Source organism: Apodemus sylvaticus, chromosome 1 (assembly GCF_947179515.1).
Source record: "Apodemus sylvaticus chromosome 1, mApoSyl1.1, whole genome shotgun sequence".
Lineage (NCBI taxonomy): Eukaryota > Metazoa > Chordata > Mammalia > Rodentia > Muridae > Apodemus > Apodemus sylvaticus.
The window spans coordinates 57,117,611-57,135,233 of NC_067472.1; the positions used below are offsets into that span (position 1 = coordinate 57,117,611).

The following is a 17,623-nucleotide window of genomic DNA, read 5'->3' on the forward strand; positions in this document are numbered from 1 at the left end:
TGAGTATACTGTCCCTGTCTTCAGATACACCAGAAGAGGGTATCCGTTTCCCATTACAGATGGTTGTGAGCCACCATGTGGTTGCTGGGAATTGAACTCAGGACCTCTGGAAGAGCAGTCAGTGCTCTTAACCAACTGAGCCATCTCTCCAGCATGAGGCACTATGATCTTGCAACTGGGACCTGCCACCTGTCATGCCTGTCAGCTAGAGTGATGCCCTGTCTCCTGTCCTCTGTGTGGCCCTCTGCCTGGAGGCTGTCACTAATGGCGACACACATGACACACACTAATGGCGCCATGACACACAGACTTAGGGCTCTGGTTCTCGCTTTTTCAGGCGATTGTCTGACCTGCCTCGAAGATCCTGAGTGCTTTAGACCTCTGCATCTGTGGAAGTGAGGAGAAGGGCGGGCAGGGCCACACCAGTCCTTAGGCCAGTGTGGCAGTGTGCCTGGCACCCCTTCTCCTGAGCAAGCCCACTGCACCCCGCCACCAGAGTCAGTTTCCTGTTGCTCTGTGACAATGACTCAGTCCAGCCTTTCAGTATCTCAGAACTGCAGCGTGAAGGCACAGTCTCAAGGGGCTAACGGAAGGTGTGGGCAGGGAGCGCTGCTGAGGCTCCAGTGGACCAGGGGTTGACGCCCACCTCCTGAGGACATCCAGCTTCTGAGGACACTACAGCCCTTGTCTCTTGGCCCCTTCATTCTTAGGTCTGGTGATGGCAGAGTCCACACATCGCACACTCTGGCCATTCGTCAGTCCCTTTCTCCTTGTGCCTTGGGGCCTTGTTATGACACAGGGGATAGCCGGGCAGTGGTGTCATAACGCCTGTAATCCCAGCACTTGGGAGGCAGAGGCAGGTGGATTTCTGAGTTCGAGGCCAGCCTGGTCTACAGAGTGAGTTCCAGGATGGCCAGGGCTACACAGAGAAACCCTGTCTCAAAAAAAAAAAAAAAAAAAAAAAAACAAGACACTGGGAATAATCCAAGGTGCTGCCCCTGGAGTCAGCAGCTGGGTGGCTCTAGTGGCCTTTTGGCCATTTTATTGATTACTTGAACAATCTTGTTGCTGGGACAAAAATACCTGAGAAAGCAGGTTAAGGAAGGAAGGGCTTGTTTGGTTCATAGTTTGGGGTCCCGCCCACTGTGGGAGCTCAGCAGAAAGACTGAGCATGCAGTGCCTAGCACCCAGCCAGGAGGCAGGTGCACGCTGGTGCTCCACTGTCTCCTTTGGATTCCCCCAGGAGCCCAGTCCGTAGGACGGTGCTGTCCACATTCAGAGTAGAGTGGGTCTTCCCACCTCATGTAAGCAAATGGAGACATTCTAATTCTCGCACTTGCACAAGTTCTCAATGTTAACCACTCTAGCCATGTAACCTGGAAGAACTACAGGCCCCAGGGTTCTGAGTCTCCTTGGAGGGCATCTCTGTGCCCACCATTTCACTCACCCTCTGTACTGCCTGGGTCTTTGATTGTTTGATGAGATAAGAGCAAAATATGTCACACACACACACAGACATAATACATGCCACAAGGACCTTGAATCTCTCTGTGCCCACTTAATGCATGGTTAAGAGCATTGTACCCTATCCTGCCCTGCACCAGTTCTGCCTTGACAGCGGTGGAGGTAGAGGCCCAAGGAGGGGCACCACAGTGAGAGGCTGGGAGCTAGCCACAGCTTTCCTTCAAAGTCTGAACCCCAGATAATTCCAGGCACCCTTGGGACAGCCAAATGGGACTTGGGAAGGACCCTGCATGGGAGTGACTCCAGTGGTGACCAGTTGCCTCAGGGGTTTCCAGGCCCTGCCTGACTCTCAGTACACTGCTGCGGTATCAGGTGTTTCCAGTGAATAGAAAGAAAAAAGCAAGCTAGGTTTGGTTCATCTGTTTTATGACTTTAGACAGTGTGATTAGCTCTGACCAAGCCAGCTCAGTCAGTCTACGGGGTCTCCAGGGAGGGAAGGAGGATTAAAAAGAAAAAGACAATTAGACAACACCGTAGCATGACCGCAGCCAGTGCTGAGGCTGAAGAGTTTATTTTCCTCCAGTCTACTTACATATAATTCTAGGTACATAGAAAAAAATATAGTCAGTCCTAAGGCATAAGCAAAGTAGTCAAGGAACAAACAAGGCAATAAAGTAATCAAGGCAATAAGGTCACGAGGTCACAGTGTCTAGGGTTTATCATGAAGATGGAGGAGATCTGAGGGCTGCAGTCCTTCCTCACTGTATTTGCCTTGAGCCTACTCTGTTGTCCTGGCCCAGTGTCAAATTCCTACAAGGCGGCCCCAAAGCTCTCCACAGCTCTCCCCTGCCACCATAGCTTTCCCATAGCAAACCATACATTCAGACCAAACCAAAAATTGGCCTTTTTTGTTTTTGTTATGTGTGGGTTTTTTTTTTAAAGATTTATTTATTTATTATATGTAAATACACTGTAGCTGTCTTCAGACACACCAGAAGAGGGCGTCAGATCTCATTATGGATGGTTGTAAGCCACCATGTGGTTGCTGGGACTTGAACTCAGGACCTCTGGAAGAGCAGACAGTGCTCTTAACCACTGAGCCATCTCTCCAGCCCATGTGTGGGTTTTAAAACAGATTTATTTATGTATTTTATGTATATAAGTGCTCTGTCTTCACACACACCAGAAGAGGGCGTCAGAACCCGTTACAGATGGTTGTGAGCCACCATGTGGGTGCTGGGAATTGAACTCAGGATTTCTACAAGAGCAGCCAGTAACCACTGAGCCATCTCTACACACACAGACACACACACACGCACAGACACACATACACACCCTTCCAGGTTTTGTGTTTTCCAAGACTAGGCTTCTCTGTGTAGCTCTGGCTGTCTTAGAACTTGCTCTGTGGACCAGGTTAACTTTGAACTCAAGAGATCCGAGTGTTGGAATTAATGACTAAAATAAATTTTTAAGTTGCTCCGTCAGGCATGTGGCACAGTTAAGAGAAGGAACTAATAAGCTAGGCACAGGCTCTGCCACTGAGCTGCCGCCACCCCTTCCCACTTTTATTTTAGATTTATGTGTGTGGTTGTTCTGCCTGCATGTGTTTACTGATGTGAGCCTGGTGCCCAAGGGACACTAGATCCTGCGACTGTAGTTACAAATGGTTGTGAGCTGCCTGCCGTACAGGTGCTGGGAACTGAGCCGGAGGTCTCTGTAAGAGCAGCCAGTGGGCTTAGCTGCTGGTCCATCTCTTCAGCTCTGTCCCTCCTTTTTTTTTTTTTTAAGATTTATTTATTTTATGTATATGAGTACACTGTCGCTGTTTTCAGACACACCAGGAGAGGGAATCGGCGGATTCCATTACAGATGGTTGTGAGCCACCATGTGGTTGCTGGGGATTGAACTCAGGATCTCCGGACGAGTGATCTTAACCACTGAGCCATCTCTCCAGCTCCCGTTCCTTAAGTTAGCCAGACTCGTCTTAAACCCTGATGGTTCTGTTAGCTTCCTGAATCCCGGGATGAGAGTTTCGAGGTAAACAGGTCCTGAGGAAGCCTGGCTTTGGCCTGCATGGAGCCTGGCAGACAGGAGCAGCCTGGGCCCCCGGAAAGGTAGGCCTCGGGACCTTACTGCCTGTCCTTGCCCTGGCTGGGAAGCCCCTCAGGGGTCCCTGGCACTTCCACCCTGTCCAAATCCACCCCACATCAGAGAACACAGGTGGGGACCTGGCTGCATCCAGAATTGGGGTACAGGGCTGTGCCTGGGTCTCAGGGGTTCAGCTTTCTGCAGCAAGTCCGGTGCCTACTGGTGGAGTCTCTCTCCTGGAGCCCTCAGAAGAACAGCAGGTTCAGCTGTGGCCAGCAGGGGGCAGCTGAGCTCTCTCTTTCTGTTGGGCTGCCTGCCTCGTGAGTCAGCACTTCCGGCTGGGCCCAGCCCAGTTCTGGCGTCGGAACAGAGGGAACAGAATGTACCTCCAGGGACAGAACCCCCACTCAAGAACAAGCACTCTTGACAACAGGACCTTCCCCATCCTCCTTGGGTTCCAGGCATCCAAGAACCCCAGGATCCAGGACCATGAAATGGATTCTGCTCTGGAACCTGTTTGTTTTTCAGTAAAATGTCAACTCAGTCCAAATATTCAAAGCCGGGAGGACTGCTTGGGGAAACCCAGAGGAGGGCAGGTCTTGAGGACCATCACCCCTCATGTGTCCCACCCAGTCCCCACAGAAGCTGCTGCCTCAGCCCCACTTCCCTCTCCACACCTCCCCCTTGTCAGCCCTCTCACTGAGTTCCCCTCTCACGGAGCCCTCACCTAGTTCATCTGTCCTTTTAACCTAGGCCTTGTGACTGCTGGGCAAGCACTCTAGTACTGGAGAACCCTGTTGTCCCTTCCCCTTAAAAACAACAGCAACAACAGGGTTCTCCCTGCTGTCTTAGAACTTTGCAGACCAGGCTGGCCTCAAACTCACAGAGATTTGCCTGCCTCTGTCTCCTGAGTGCTGGAATTAAATGCATGGGCCACTACCTCCAAAGTTGGTCCCAGTTTAAATTATTTTACATGAATACACATTTTACAGTAGAAAGACTAAAGTTTCTCTCTAGGGCCTCTGTGTTTCCGGCCACCCGCCACAGGCATTTATCTGGTTAGAGCAATGACCTCTAACACCCTCAGCCGAGGAGCACAGCTCTCCTATACAAAGTCAAGACCAGCAAGGGGGTGTAACGCCGTCCACTGTGCCGCTGGCGGAAGCCCGGTCTCTGATTTGTTCATGGATGGCACACAGACCAGGGCGGGGTTGTAGACGGCTCACCGACAGCCTAGTGGGCCAGTGTGTGGGTCCCTGTCGTGGCAAGCAGGTCCTGGGCTGAGGATGTGCTCATTGAAGAGTGACCCGAGTGCTGGTCCCGGAGGAGGAGGCGAAAGGGCTTTTGGAAGCCTGTGTGACATGTGACAAGGCGCCAGCAGATGGCCCCACAGGAACTGGCTGCCAGGAAGGAAGCTGGGAAAGGACACTCTAGTCTCAAGGTCTAGGAAAGCTGGGCCTTGTTAGAGGGGACCTGGGGATTACGGAAGACCCAGGGTAGACAAGCCTGTCAGCTGGGCTGCCAGTTCCTACCTCCCGCTAGGGGCTGATCTAGGAGATGGTGACAGCAAGGTGAGCTTGGGGAGGGACAAAAATGCCTGGAACCCAAGAACCTAGCCAGGGCCAGGCTAAGGGCTCAGGAAGTACAGAGACTAGACAAACGCAGTCCTGGGAGCTCTGGCCGTTACCACGTACCTTACTTTCTGCAAGTCATGGCCTGAGACCTAGCTGAAGTTCCCTTTCACACACCCAGGAGGCCAGCAGAAGGCTTCTGAGACATGGAGTCCACAAACCCCTCCAAAAGCCCAGGAAAGGCAGGAACCCACACCTGAGCACCCTCCTGATGTCTGAGGACACCCCCTTGTGTCCTGCTGTCTGAGAACACCCCCTTGTGTCCTGCTGTCTGAGGACACCCCCTTCCGTCCTGCTGTCTGAGGACACCCCCTTCCGTCCTGCTGTCTGAGGACACCCCCTTGTGTCCTGCTGTCTGAAGACACCCCCTTCCCTCCTGCTGTCTGAGGACACCCCCTTCCGTCCTGCTGTCTGAAGACACCCCCCTCCGTCCTGCTGTCTGAGGACACCCCCTTCCCTCCTGCTGTCTGAGGACACCCCCTTTCGTCCTGCTGTCTGAGGACACCCCCTTTCGTCCTGCTGTCTGAGGACACCCCCTTCCCTCCTGCTGTCTGAGGACACCCCCTTTCGTCCTGCTGTCTGAGGACACCCCCTTCCGTCCTGCTGTCTGAGGACACCCCCTTCCGTCCTGCTGTCTGAAGACACCCCCCTCCGTCCTGCTGTCTGAGGACACCCCCTTCCCTCCTGCTGTCTGAGGACACCCCCTTTCGTCCTGCTGTCTGAGGACACCCCCTTTCGTCCTGCTGTCTGAGGACACCCCCTTCCCTCCTGCTGTCTGAGGACACCCCCTTCCGTCCTGCTGTCTGAGGACACCCCCTTCCGTCCTGCTGTCTGAGGACACCCCCTTGTGTCCTGCTGTCTGAGGACACCCCCTTCCCTCCTGCTGTCTGAGGACACCCCCTTCCGTCCTGCTGTCTGAAGACACCCCCCTCCGTCCTGCTGTCTGAGGACACCCCCTTCCCTCCTGCTGTCTGAGGACACCCCCTTTCGTCCTGCTGTCTGAGGACACCCCCTTTCGTCCTGCTGTCTGAGGACACCCCCTTCCCTCCTGCTGTCTGAGGACACCCCCTTTCGTCCTGCTGTCTGAGGACACCCCCTTTCGTCCTGCTGTCTGAGGACACCCCCTTCCGTCCTGCTGTCTGAGGACAACCCCCTTGTGTCCTGCTGTCTGAGGACACCCCCTTCCCTCCTGCTTTTGGGCCGGAGGGACCCAAGAAATTAAGAGCAAAGAAAGCTGATCTCATTGGCCTTGCAAACCTGAACAACAGAACACAACCCCTCCATCTCCAGCGCCCTCTCCCTCAAATCCCTTCTGCCTGCACCTCGTCCTCAGAGCACCACCCCCTCTAGTCACCCCAGCCATCCTGGTCCCTGAGCTCACATCGTGCGCTGTAGCTAAGCTGAGGTCCTTGTTTGAGTCAGTCCACAAATATTTACCAAGAGCCTCCCAGGATTCAGAGTGACCTTTAGAGAATATAAACTCAGGCATCCACACTGGAGCCTGCCTCTTGCCAGAGCTGTGGGCTCAGAGATCTAGGACACACAGACAGAAACCCTGCCCCCACAGATCAAGCTGGAGGGAGGGAGGGACAGACTGACTTATTGCTAGAGCCTAGGGCCTCACCTGAGAGGTGACTCTGCGGCCCTGGACTACAGGAGCCGAGGATTATAGGGAGACAGGGAGCCTCTGGGTGAGATCGGGTTTTCATTAAAAAAACGTATGCTTCCAGATCCGTGAAACGGTGGGGGATGGGTGGGAGAAGTGCCCCTCCCACCGGAAGAGCCTGGCGAGCTTGGGGGCAGGGCTTCTTTGTCTGTTCCAGCTCCTGCCAGGGCAGTGAATCGGGATGGAAGGGCTTCCTGCCAGGGCACAGTGACTGTGCAGTTTCCTGACCCACATGTGTCAGGGCTCAGTGTGAAGGAGCCCAGGCTGAGGGGCTGGGACCGGGAGAAGCACGGGGAACTAAAAACCCTACAACCTCGAAACTGGATCTCTGGAGGATGGGGCTGGAGTTCCGGAATATTCCCTAGTGGTGGCAATAGTGGCGTGGCCCTGCCTGTAGGACACAGCTGGAGCATCGAATTCCAAGAGTTTTTGTAGGAGACCCTGAGTCTGCCTGAGTTTGGAAACAAGGCTGAGGTGACTTAAGGCTAGTGGGGGTCTGGCATGTCCTTGAGAAAGAGCTTGGGGAGTGGGCCCCCACCCAGAATCAGTCAGATATCACAAAGAAAACCCCATTCTTCTCTGTCCCCTCCATCCCAGAGTCCCTTAGCTGGCTGGGAAGGAGCAAGCCTTAGAAACAAGGCTGGGGCTGTCACCCTTCAGCCCCACCCACAGCCTTGTTTACTGCAATCTTCCAGAACACCTTGTTTTGATTGGGGAAGTTGTGGCTCTGCCCCAGACCTTCCTCGGGGTGGAGGTCAACAGTGTGGAGGAAGACCGCTCTGGGTGCGTCCACCTACAGAAGGTGGGCACACCCATGGCTCCTAGGCCTCCTCACCTCTCCCCTTAAATATATTGTTTCCAAGGAAAACTGGGTTCCAGCAGACCAGGAACCTCTGACACGGCCATATTGCCCCTGAGAGCTGGGGACAGTCACTGGGCTGCTGCAGACTTGCGAGCATACAAATGCTTCATTTTTGGGTGACTGGGCAGGACCGGGTAGGGTGGCTTCACACAGCCCGAGGCTCTGTGCTGCCGATTAGCCCTATTCCTACTAATTCAAAAAGCGTGTCTCAAGAGCTGTTCCTGGGACAGGGGAATCATATGTAAGAGAAATTTTAAGACCAGAGGTAAAGAAAATACCGTGGGCTCTGAAGATGGTTGAACAAATTGCCCAAGCACCTCAAGTCGGAAAGGACTGACTCCACAGTCCGGGCTTGAGAAGCCACCGGACGCCCCTCCCTCCGGCTTGGATTCATAGCCGCCTTCTGGCTTTCTAGAACATTTTGACAAGCAACTCCCTGTTCTTGCAGGCAGTCGCCACCACCCACCACCCACACTTGGAACTGACGCCAGGATAAGGCAGAGGGGACAAAGGCGGACATAGTGGTGAATGTAATCCCAGCACTAGAAAGCTTGCGGCAGGAGGATGGCCAAAATGTACAGGCCAGTATGGGACAGTATGAGACCCTTTCTGGAATTAAAAAAAAGAAAAGAAAAAGAAAGATAAATAAAAGGCTGATAGAAAGGGTGAGGGGCAGGAATCTGCGTGGCAAAAAAACCAGTGAGCAAGCCAGTGCTCGCCACATAATCACTCTGTACTGCGGGTCACAGGAGACCGAGTCACCGGTTTTCCGGGAACAGGGGAGGGTGCAGGCTAGGCCCTGCCTAGCCTGCAGATCCCATCTGCTAGAGGCAGAACAGCCCCCTCCTCCTCCGGGTTGCTAAGGGAGCCTGTTGTCACTGGGTGGTTTTGTTTGTAGTGTGGGCGTTGAGCCTGGGAGGAGACTTCCGGGCATCTCTTCTGCCAGCTGCCTTTCTCTTTCTGCTGACTTTGAACTGTCCTTGTAGGTTTTTTTATTTTGGGGTGTGTGGGGTGTATCCGGTGTGTGGAGGCTGGCGGCAGAAGAGCTGAGAAGATGCTTCATGGCGCGTGGGGGATGGGGTTGTCTCGGCTCCTCGCTGGCAGGGCGGTGACAGCTTCCCTTTTCAAAACTCTCACTAAGCCCTTGTTTGTGCACAAGTTCTGCTTTTGGACCAGGGCTGGACCCCACCGCAAGTACACAGCCAGCCAGGTTCCCTCAGTGGTCTTTAAACCCACTCCTTGGACTCCACCAAACACTGCCGCAGAGAAATGCAGCTTCAAGATACCATTTTTCTCACCATACCACACCCAAAAGCAAAATGTTGTTTTGTTTTTTTTTAAATCGCTTATCTGTGCTGGACACTCTTCAGTCATAAACACTCATTTTACGTGCATACAAAAGTCTGGCTTTACCTTAGCTTGCAACCACCTCATTTATTAACCTGAGACGCAATTAAGCATTCCACCCAGGCAGCTGGACTAGTTCTTCCCCACCCCCACCCTGCGGCTGCCCGCACTGACGTCACCCGCCGAGCAGGCGGCGGCAACACCCGAGAAGTCACAGTCACGCGCCCGGGCCCCGCCCCCCCACCGCCTGACACGCCACCGCAGAGATCCCTCCGCCACCGAGTGGAATTTTCCAGACGCTCTGCCGGCCCTACTTTCGGGCCTCATGGGGCGTGGTGACCTGAGGCGACCCGTGTACTTTTCCTTCCTCCCTGCCAGACCTTGTGGCCCTCTCCCCCCACTGCCGACCCTACCCTTCTGGAAGCAGTCAGGTCTGCCCACCCTAGCAGCAAAGGGGACTTGTCCCTGGTGGCATTCATGTCCCCAAAATCTTTCAGATATGCCCTTCATCCAGTGACCCACCACCAAGGAACTGAAAAGGATCATTGTGCAATCTGAGGGAGTGGCCGTGGCCGGAGGCCATGACCCGCCCCTCGTGGGCGCCTTTGGCAAGGTCGGGAGGAACTTTTTTTTTTAAGTGTCTGTGGAGGAATCGTTCCGTTTAGCAATGTCCGGGTGACGCGACACAAGACTATAAAAGCAAAGGTTGTACCCTCCACCTGCAGGAGTTAGTGACAAGGAGGGCGCGCGCTTGGGTCTAGGGGTGGGGAGGCAGTGGCCAGTTCAGGGCTCCGATTGAGAGAGGTGGCAAAGTTTAGAGGCAGCCACTAGGATGTGGGTGCGGGGAGAAGCGGGGCTAACTAGAAAGGAGACTAGGTTTTGGGACAGCGGTCATGTAGTAGGCAGACTCCGAACCGCCTTTAACAGTCCACACAGGGCCAGCAGCCTTCAAGGCCTGGCATTTCCTGCGGTCTGCTGGCATGGGGGCACTTGACGTCCAGGAGGGCACAAGCAAGTTTCACAGGCCTACATCGGGCGGGTGGCCTAGCTTGAGTCGCAGAGCAGCAGTTGGTGGAGACAGGTGGACTGGGGCCCTTGAGGCCTGGGAAACCATAGACAGGCGGCCGGGCAGAAGTCCGGGCAGTACTAGGTGCTCAGTGGAGGTCGCAGGGCAGGACTGGGTCAGGACTAGGTGCACAGTGGAGGTCGCCTCCGAACTTGACAACACCAGCAGACCCTTTTTTTCCAGATAAGGGGCTGTGAACCCTCCTGGGGATGAGGCCTGATGTTATGGAAAGTGGACTTAGCTTCGCTGGGCGGACAACTCTGGCCCAGGGTGGTATGTAACTTGGGTGTGGCCTGTCTGCACCTATTTCTGGGTGCAAGGGGTGACAGGAGGAGGAGTAGCTGCAGAGACAAGGAGTTGTTTTCACTGACAGGTCAGCCAGGCGGGGACCACGGAGACTGAAGGCGCGCGTTTGGGGGCAGTGTTGATCACAACTTTATTTTTCAGATGGCAGTGCCCTCTCTGGACTTTGCCTAGGTCCCGTGCTCTTCTGTGATCTCCCTCTCCCCTTCTCTTCTCCTCACCCTGAGGCGAAGGGGTTACTTTAAACATTGCCTCTGGGTCATCTGGTAAGCCTGGGGAAGATGCACATTCTGCTGGAGTCTCGGGCACAGCATTTTGGTATTACTGGTAAAGGTGGAGGTCACCCTGCCTGGGCGGGGAGGGTTGGTGTTGATTCACAGAGGGTGGGATGTGAGTGTGGACCCTTGGGTGGGCTCACGGCCGCGGCTCCAGGCACCCAAATGCTTCACGGACGTGGTTTATTACTATAGTGTCCACCATGACAAGCAGTTGGCACCAGCAGAAATGGAGCCCCTGCCAGTGAGCCGTAGCAGTGCCGGAGGGAGGGCACGCCCTGGAGGAAACAGCGGCCTAAGCTGATGCCTACACAGTGAATTCCAGACAGAGGCTTAGGAATCTGCGCTGCCATGGGTCCAGGCCTTTCTCGGGAAGCCCTGTGTGCAGGAGGTCATCGTTTAAGTCAGCTTGTGGGGGCGGGCAGGTGCTTCCGGCCAGAGGGGCGTCGGCTATGAATGTTCCAGATGAAAGTCATGTTCTGGGAGCATCATTTTTCCTGGATGCTTTGAGTGCCAGCAGGCGCCCCTTTTCCCGGGGGTAGAGGCATTCAGCTGCTGCGTCTTCTAAACAAGCCTCCAACCTTTCTAATTCTGAGCTATGAACTTGGCCTCGAGAAGATTGCGTAAGGTGTAGGACACTTTAACTTCAGCACAGCAAGATGCCTTGTAGATCTGGAGTCCGACCTCGCCCTCCTCCCCTGTCTGCAGCCTGCCTGCCTCTGCATTGGTCAGAGGAATTCATAACTGAAAACTTTCGGGTGTTGGGGAAAGCTGGTGGGTTTTAAGTGACTGGTGTGGAAGAGTCTTGGATGGGTGGGGTTTGTGTTGTAAAAGCGTGGGAAGGCACAAGTTAGCCACAAATTCTGTGGAGTTGGTAGATGGCATGGTTGGGCTTTGGGATGTCTTCTGAACTAAGGGAAGGTGGGCCTGCTGTGATCCCTGGGAATTTGTGGGTTTGGATTTTGTACTGGGTGGTAGGCAAGTGCTATCTCGCTGAGTGGCAACAGTGTTCATTAACCTTAAGACATGGGGCCTGGCTGTGTATACCAGGCTGGTCTGGGTTCTTGGCCCTGCTAGGATGACAGGTGTCTTCTAAAACACACCTTCCAAGGTGAAACTTGAGTTACTGAATTATGCTTGGGAACAACACTTTTGGCACCAGATGTGGGACTTGTGGGAAAGAACAGGGCTCAGTTGGGCCCTGGTGTATTGGTGAATTGAAGGAGTCGGGGTGCCGGGAAGGGATGTGTTTGGAAATGTGGGTTGATGGGACTAACAGCTTGGGAACTGAATGACTCTCACTTGAAAACCTAAAGGCTGATGGTAAATCCTTAAGGCAGGTGACTATGTTGAGATGCTGAGACAGTTGCTTGGAAAATACCAAAATCCTACAAGGGGAAAAGCAAAATTGTTTTGCTTTACTGTTGAATGGGGAAGGGTGACAAATAGGGAAGGGTGATGTTAAAGCTTTTATTAGTTTCTCAATAGATGGTGTCAATCCCCTGACTCAGGCCAGCCTGCAGGTGGCCTGACTAAGGGCTCTTAGACTTGGCTCTTCTGGGTCTCTTAATATTCTGTCAAATGCTGTCATCTAAAGAAATTGAATATGGGATTCAAACCTTATACAACAAACACAGGAATTTAATGTATGAACTATGCCTTCAAAACAATTTGAGTTTCTGGAATTACCCAGAAGATAACAGGGTTTGCTTATTTAACCTTTCAAATCAGTCATTGTGACTAGGGGACATAGTCTGGCACTTGCTATGAGATCATTGTGCTGTGTGGTAGAAAGCCACACCTGTCTACTTCCGCCAAGGCTGTGCTACAGGCAGACATTGTGGGTTTGGCTCGAATGGTGCTTGAAAACCATCCCTGAGCAGAGGGGAAACTAACTGTAACCGTCAGTTAAAGCATTTTGGGAAATAAAAGTGAAAAAACTGGGCAGGCGGGAACATACTAGATAACGCTCTGTAAAAATTGGCTCTGAAAACCCTGTTTGTGTATTTGTGAAAACCCTGTATATGTGATTGTTTTGAGAGTATGCCTTAAATGGTGTGACCCAGGCCTGGTCACTCATTGGAACAGCAGGGTGCTGGTCACGTTGGAATGGGGAAATGTGAAGATGGCTGTAACTGCAGGTCCGCCGCACCCATTGTGTGCCGAAGTGTTAAGTGTACAAACCCACTAACCATTTATCTCTCCCCTTTACAGCAAAATAAAGGTTTGAGATTGAAGCTCCTTAGAATTGTCATTGTCATGGCTGTTACGTTCTCAACCCGTCACTTTGCCTTCTCATAGTTAGGCCTAGCAGTGCACCAGTGCGGGCAGGATGCCCTTAGAGCAGGTAACCAACCAGACAGAACTGGTCTAAGCAGCTGGTCAACTATCTGGGAGGGAGGGGCTGCTTGCTGGGAGCTGGCAATGGCTGCTGACATGACACTGAGTCACATGGGATAATGGCACTGCAGGTAAGGGAGTATTCTGAACATAAACTAGAACATTCCCAGGTTGAATTCCAAAGGTTTTTTTTTTTGGTTTGGGGAGAGTGTCTTAGTATGGTATGAGCTTTTCATATTTTCACTCTTGAAGCTGGTGTGGGCTTGATTTCAGTCTGGCGTGCAGTTCTGTCTGCTAAGGAGCTGGCTTCAGGCTTCTTTTGTTTTTCCAGATATGACTAAGTTTATTTTTTTACCATGGGAAGGCTGTGGTCAGAAGCCCTGAGAATCCAGGGAGACCCATCCTAGGGGTGTAGCTGATCATCATGGGAGCCAAGCTGCCCTGAATTTGGCTGTGGTGTCATTAAAGCTGGAAAATGTTGCTGCTTGGACAGATTCTGAGCTTAGAACTCTACCAGCCTCTTGCTAAGAGCAGAGGGTAGCCTGGGGCTTGTACGGAACTGTTGTCTTGGCAATGAGTTATGAACTGGAGTAGGTTGGAGACCTAGTAGAGGGTGAGGAGTGGTCTTACTCCTCTGAGAGCTGCAAGGCTCGGCTGCTGTCTCAGCTCCTGCGTGTGTATTGTTCCTTTTCTTGGTCATTCAATCAGACTTCTCACTTGTACTGAGAAGCCAGGATGGCTTGTCCAGCAGCCCTGTCTAGCCTTCTGGGACTCCAAGAGTTAAATGCTACTAAGCAGATGAGGGGGGTTCCCTTCACCCACACTTTTTTCTTTTTACTTATTTTGGTACTTTGAGAAAAGGTCTCATTATGTAGCTCAGAGTGGCCTAGAATTCAAAGATCCACTAAAGACTGCCTCCCAAGTATTCCTGGGATCAGTGGTATGCGCCGCTAGCCTGTCTGCCTGACTTTGTCTCTGGTTTATCCTGGCTTCGTTCTGGCTTCTTACCTGGTTTCTGTACCTCTGTTTTCCTCTTATCAAGACCCTTTGGTTTTTATACTTATAAAGTTCTCCGTGTTACATCAACAGGCTGGTTAGGAATATATCCCCATCTGTGTTAGAAATGGCTCGCTAACAAACCAAAGGCTGAGCTCTGTGTGGAGTCTTGTAAGATTGATGGCTTGTGTTTATTTTCTTGTCTTGAGACATTCTTACTCTGTAGCCCAGGTTGGTGTGAAGTTCATAATAATCCTCCCTAGCCTTGCGAGTGTTGGGAACACAGGTGAGCTGCACGTATGTCCTGTGAATATGGCTCTTTGCCCTGGGGTATTGATGGTCATACTGTCACCATCCCTCAACCAGAAGCCTTGGACTGGGGTCATTCTTTGAGCTTCCAGCAGAGCTGGAATTCAGTAGTGCTGATGCTGGCCCTGTATGACAGAAGCCATGGGGCAGGAAGCAGCATGCATTCTTAAAGATAAACGTGTCCTGACAGTAATTGTGATTTCTGCCAACTTGGAAACATGGGCATCCAGACGTTGGCCTGCTACAGAAAGGGAACTGACGTTTCCAATCCCGACACCTGCCATTGAGTTTGTCTTAGGATGGTAAGCCACCAGAAGGACCTTTGATGAGAGCTTATGTCTCCGTTGCTGAGGGGCTGCGGATGCGTTAGCCAGGGTAGTCTCCATGCCTTAGATGCTGCTGCTGAAGCCAGTGATGTAGGTGCTCCTGACAGGTTAATATCTGTATGTCCTTCCCAAATATGGATGCAGATGGGATTGTCAAGAAGAGAACAAAACCAACATGAGACATCCGGGTGGGATCCTGAGTCCTTCCAGGGATAGGAAGCCCTCGCACCCATCCTAGGCTGCTGAGGGCAGCTGTCACCTGCTCTGTCCTTCCCAGACCTCAGTGGTTTCTTATTGAGTTCTCAAACATAAAAAAGGATTTAACTAAGTTTTGCAGGAAAGCAAATGGGGGAATATGCTTTTCCATTACAAATGTTACCGGCCTATGTCTGAGACGTCTCTTCCTCAGCATCAGCTATGTCATACAGCAGTGGGATCGATTGTGGTGCCCTGCTTCTGACTACATCTGGTTTTCCATGATGCATGGTGAGAACTGTACCCTGACATTCACAGCATCCTCCTACCAAGTGCTCTCCTGTTTTTACTGTCTGCTTAAATGATCCTATTTGCACATGGGGTTGAGGATTACTCTCCGGAGCCGGTGCCGTCGGGATGGAACTCCCGGCCCCAGCTCATGCCGCAGCGCTGTCCTGCAAGGCCAGCCTGCCTGCAGCTGCTGGCTTCCTCTTGGGAAATGATGGTTTAGTGACGGACTTGTTGCTGCTCAAACTTCTTTACCGCCGTTACTCCTTGGAGATACCGACATCAGTTTCTAGAATAAATGAGTCAAATCTTTAGGTTCATATTTGTTCAGATGCTGTCCAGAAGGCATTGTTCTGAGTTAGTGTTCTGTAAACATCTCTGTGAAGCTGGTGTGTGCATAGACCTCAGAGTAGTGTGGCTGGCCAGTATACATGGAGAATTCTATGACTCAGACTTCCCTGTGTGTATACATACCACTTGCTCACAGATTAACAGATTATTTTAATTGATTAATTGGTTGATTGATTGCTACTGTAACATTTTGTGATCAGATACACTCAGCAGAAACTTTAGCCATTCTAAGTACAGTTTAGTGGTGCTGAGCAGATTGGAGTTGGACAATTGCAGCACCTGAAACTGCAAAACCTGAAACTACCCACTAGGTAGCTTAAAATGTGAGCTTCCCAGCCCCTTCTTCCTGCCTTCCGTTTCCGTGAGTGACTACTTGCATATAGAATCATAGTGTTTTTCACTCAGTTATTTTCACACGCCTAACACTGATGGTCGATTCTCTCCTCCCACCTTGTAGATCCCAGGGGTCAACCTCAACTCAGGTTTGTGCCGCCAGCAGCCGTATCCACTGTAATCCAGCATTGATTTTGTGGTTTTGCATCTTGGCTGTGTGATTTCCTTTGCTTTCATACAAGTTAAGTGATGTGTATTTTGTATCTTTTTGGGCATCTGTGTGCTGATAAGCATATTCACATTGTCCCTGCCTGTGGGCCTGCTGCTCTTGTGACTTCCCTACTATGGGATGGATGGATGCAGATATCTTTCCGAAAACATCTTCAGTTATTTAGGATACAGCACAGCCATACTGATGGATGTAGGGTGACTGTGGTCTCCCGTCCCATGTCCTTTGCATGTTTGAAAGGTTATGGACTTGTTAGCCATTGTTGGCCTGCAGGATTTGGCTGTATTCTGGTATCAACTCTGTGATCAGCTATGATTTGGCAGATATTTTCTCCCACTCCATAAAGGTGCCTGCTGAGCTGTTTTTCTTTATAGTTACATGTATTATTTTGTGTGTGTATTTGTGCATGGTTCCACTCCTAGTGTCTGTGCCACGGGACAGCTTGCAGGAGTCAGTCTTCCACTGTGCATATCTGAGAGACTGAATACAGTTGTCCATCAGGTTTGGCAACCAGCGCCTTTACCCACAAAGCCATCTTCTCAGCCCAGGTTTTAAGCTGTGGTGTTACTGATGTGTGTTTGCTTTGGCTGCCTGCACTTTTGGTGTGTCATATATCTAAGAAGTCATTGCCAGATTGTCATCATAAAGTCTGTATTGTTTTCTTTGTTTTTTGTTATTGTTCTGTTTTAAAAATACTAGGCAAATACTCTACCACTGAGTTACATCCTCAGACCTTAAAAGTGCCTGGTCTTAATCTACATTTCTGTAACTATTGGCTGCTCACTAGTTTCACGGCTTAACCTACTGTCTGTATTTTCTATCTTTAGCCACAAGGATCCTTCAGTGTTTGTATACTTAGGAGGGTTATCTTGGACCAGTTCTATCTATCAAATATATCTCCTTATTTTCTCAGTCATTAAGACCAAGATATATGTGATGTACAAGGATTTAAACCCTTTAAGTCTGACCATAGCTGATAAGTTGCTTGGAGTTGTTTCTCATTTTTCTTCAGCTGTTCATGTCCAGGCTCGCCCTGTGGACATAGATATTCTTGTGCAAGAGAATTCCTCCCGCTGCTAGGAATGATGGTAAACTACTGCTCTGCAATACCCAGTCTTTCCCCAATACCAGTCTTCTTTATGTGTCTAAAGCATTGGACATTTCAGACTCTAGTTTTTGTTTTTACAAATAAGGATCTTAACAACTGTCATGTTTAGCATCTGGTAGGAAGGTCTTCTGACATTGACCTGTCTTTGTTGGATCTTGAATGCGCAAACTGGACTAATCTCAGTTTCCGACTCACACTACAGTTCTTTCATTGCTTCCTTATTTTTAATAATTTGTCAACATATCTGACTCTTCTATCAATATGAAAAGCAGGGCCACACCAAAAGTCGCTTGCTGCCTCCTAGGTTATACCACACTCCACCTGTCAGCCAATGTCATGCTCAAAATGAATTCTTCAAAGCAGATATTTTGCTGTTTGTAACTCTGTCGAAGAATTAAATTGCTTCTGATCTTCTGGAACATTTGTTTTAAATGGATGAGATTTAT

The 17,623-nt window shown here is 51.1% G+C and overlaps 1 long non-coding RNA gene across 1 annotated transcript; it reads left to right on the forward strand.

Moving 5' to 3' along the window:
* The first annotated feature begins 9,769 nt into the window (after positions 1–9,769).
* Positions 9,770–12,939, forward strand: LOC127692083 (uncharacterized). The gene is made up of 2 exons (XR_007979409.1): positions 9,770–10,208; positions 10,251–12,939. It is a non-coding gene; the product is annotated as an uncharacterized LOC127692083 (long non-coding RNA).
* The last annotated feature ends 4,684 nt before the right edge of the window (positions 12,940–17,623 follow it).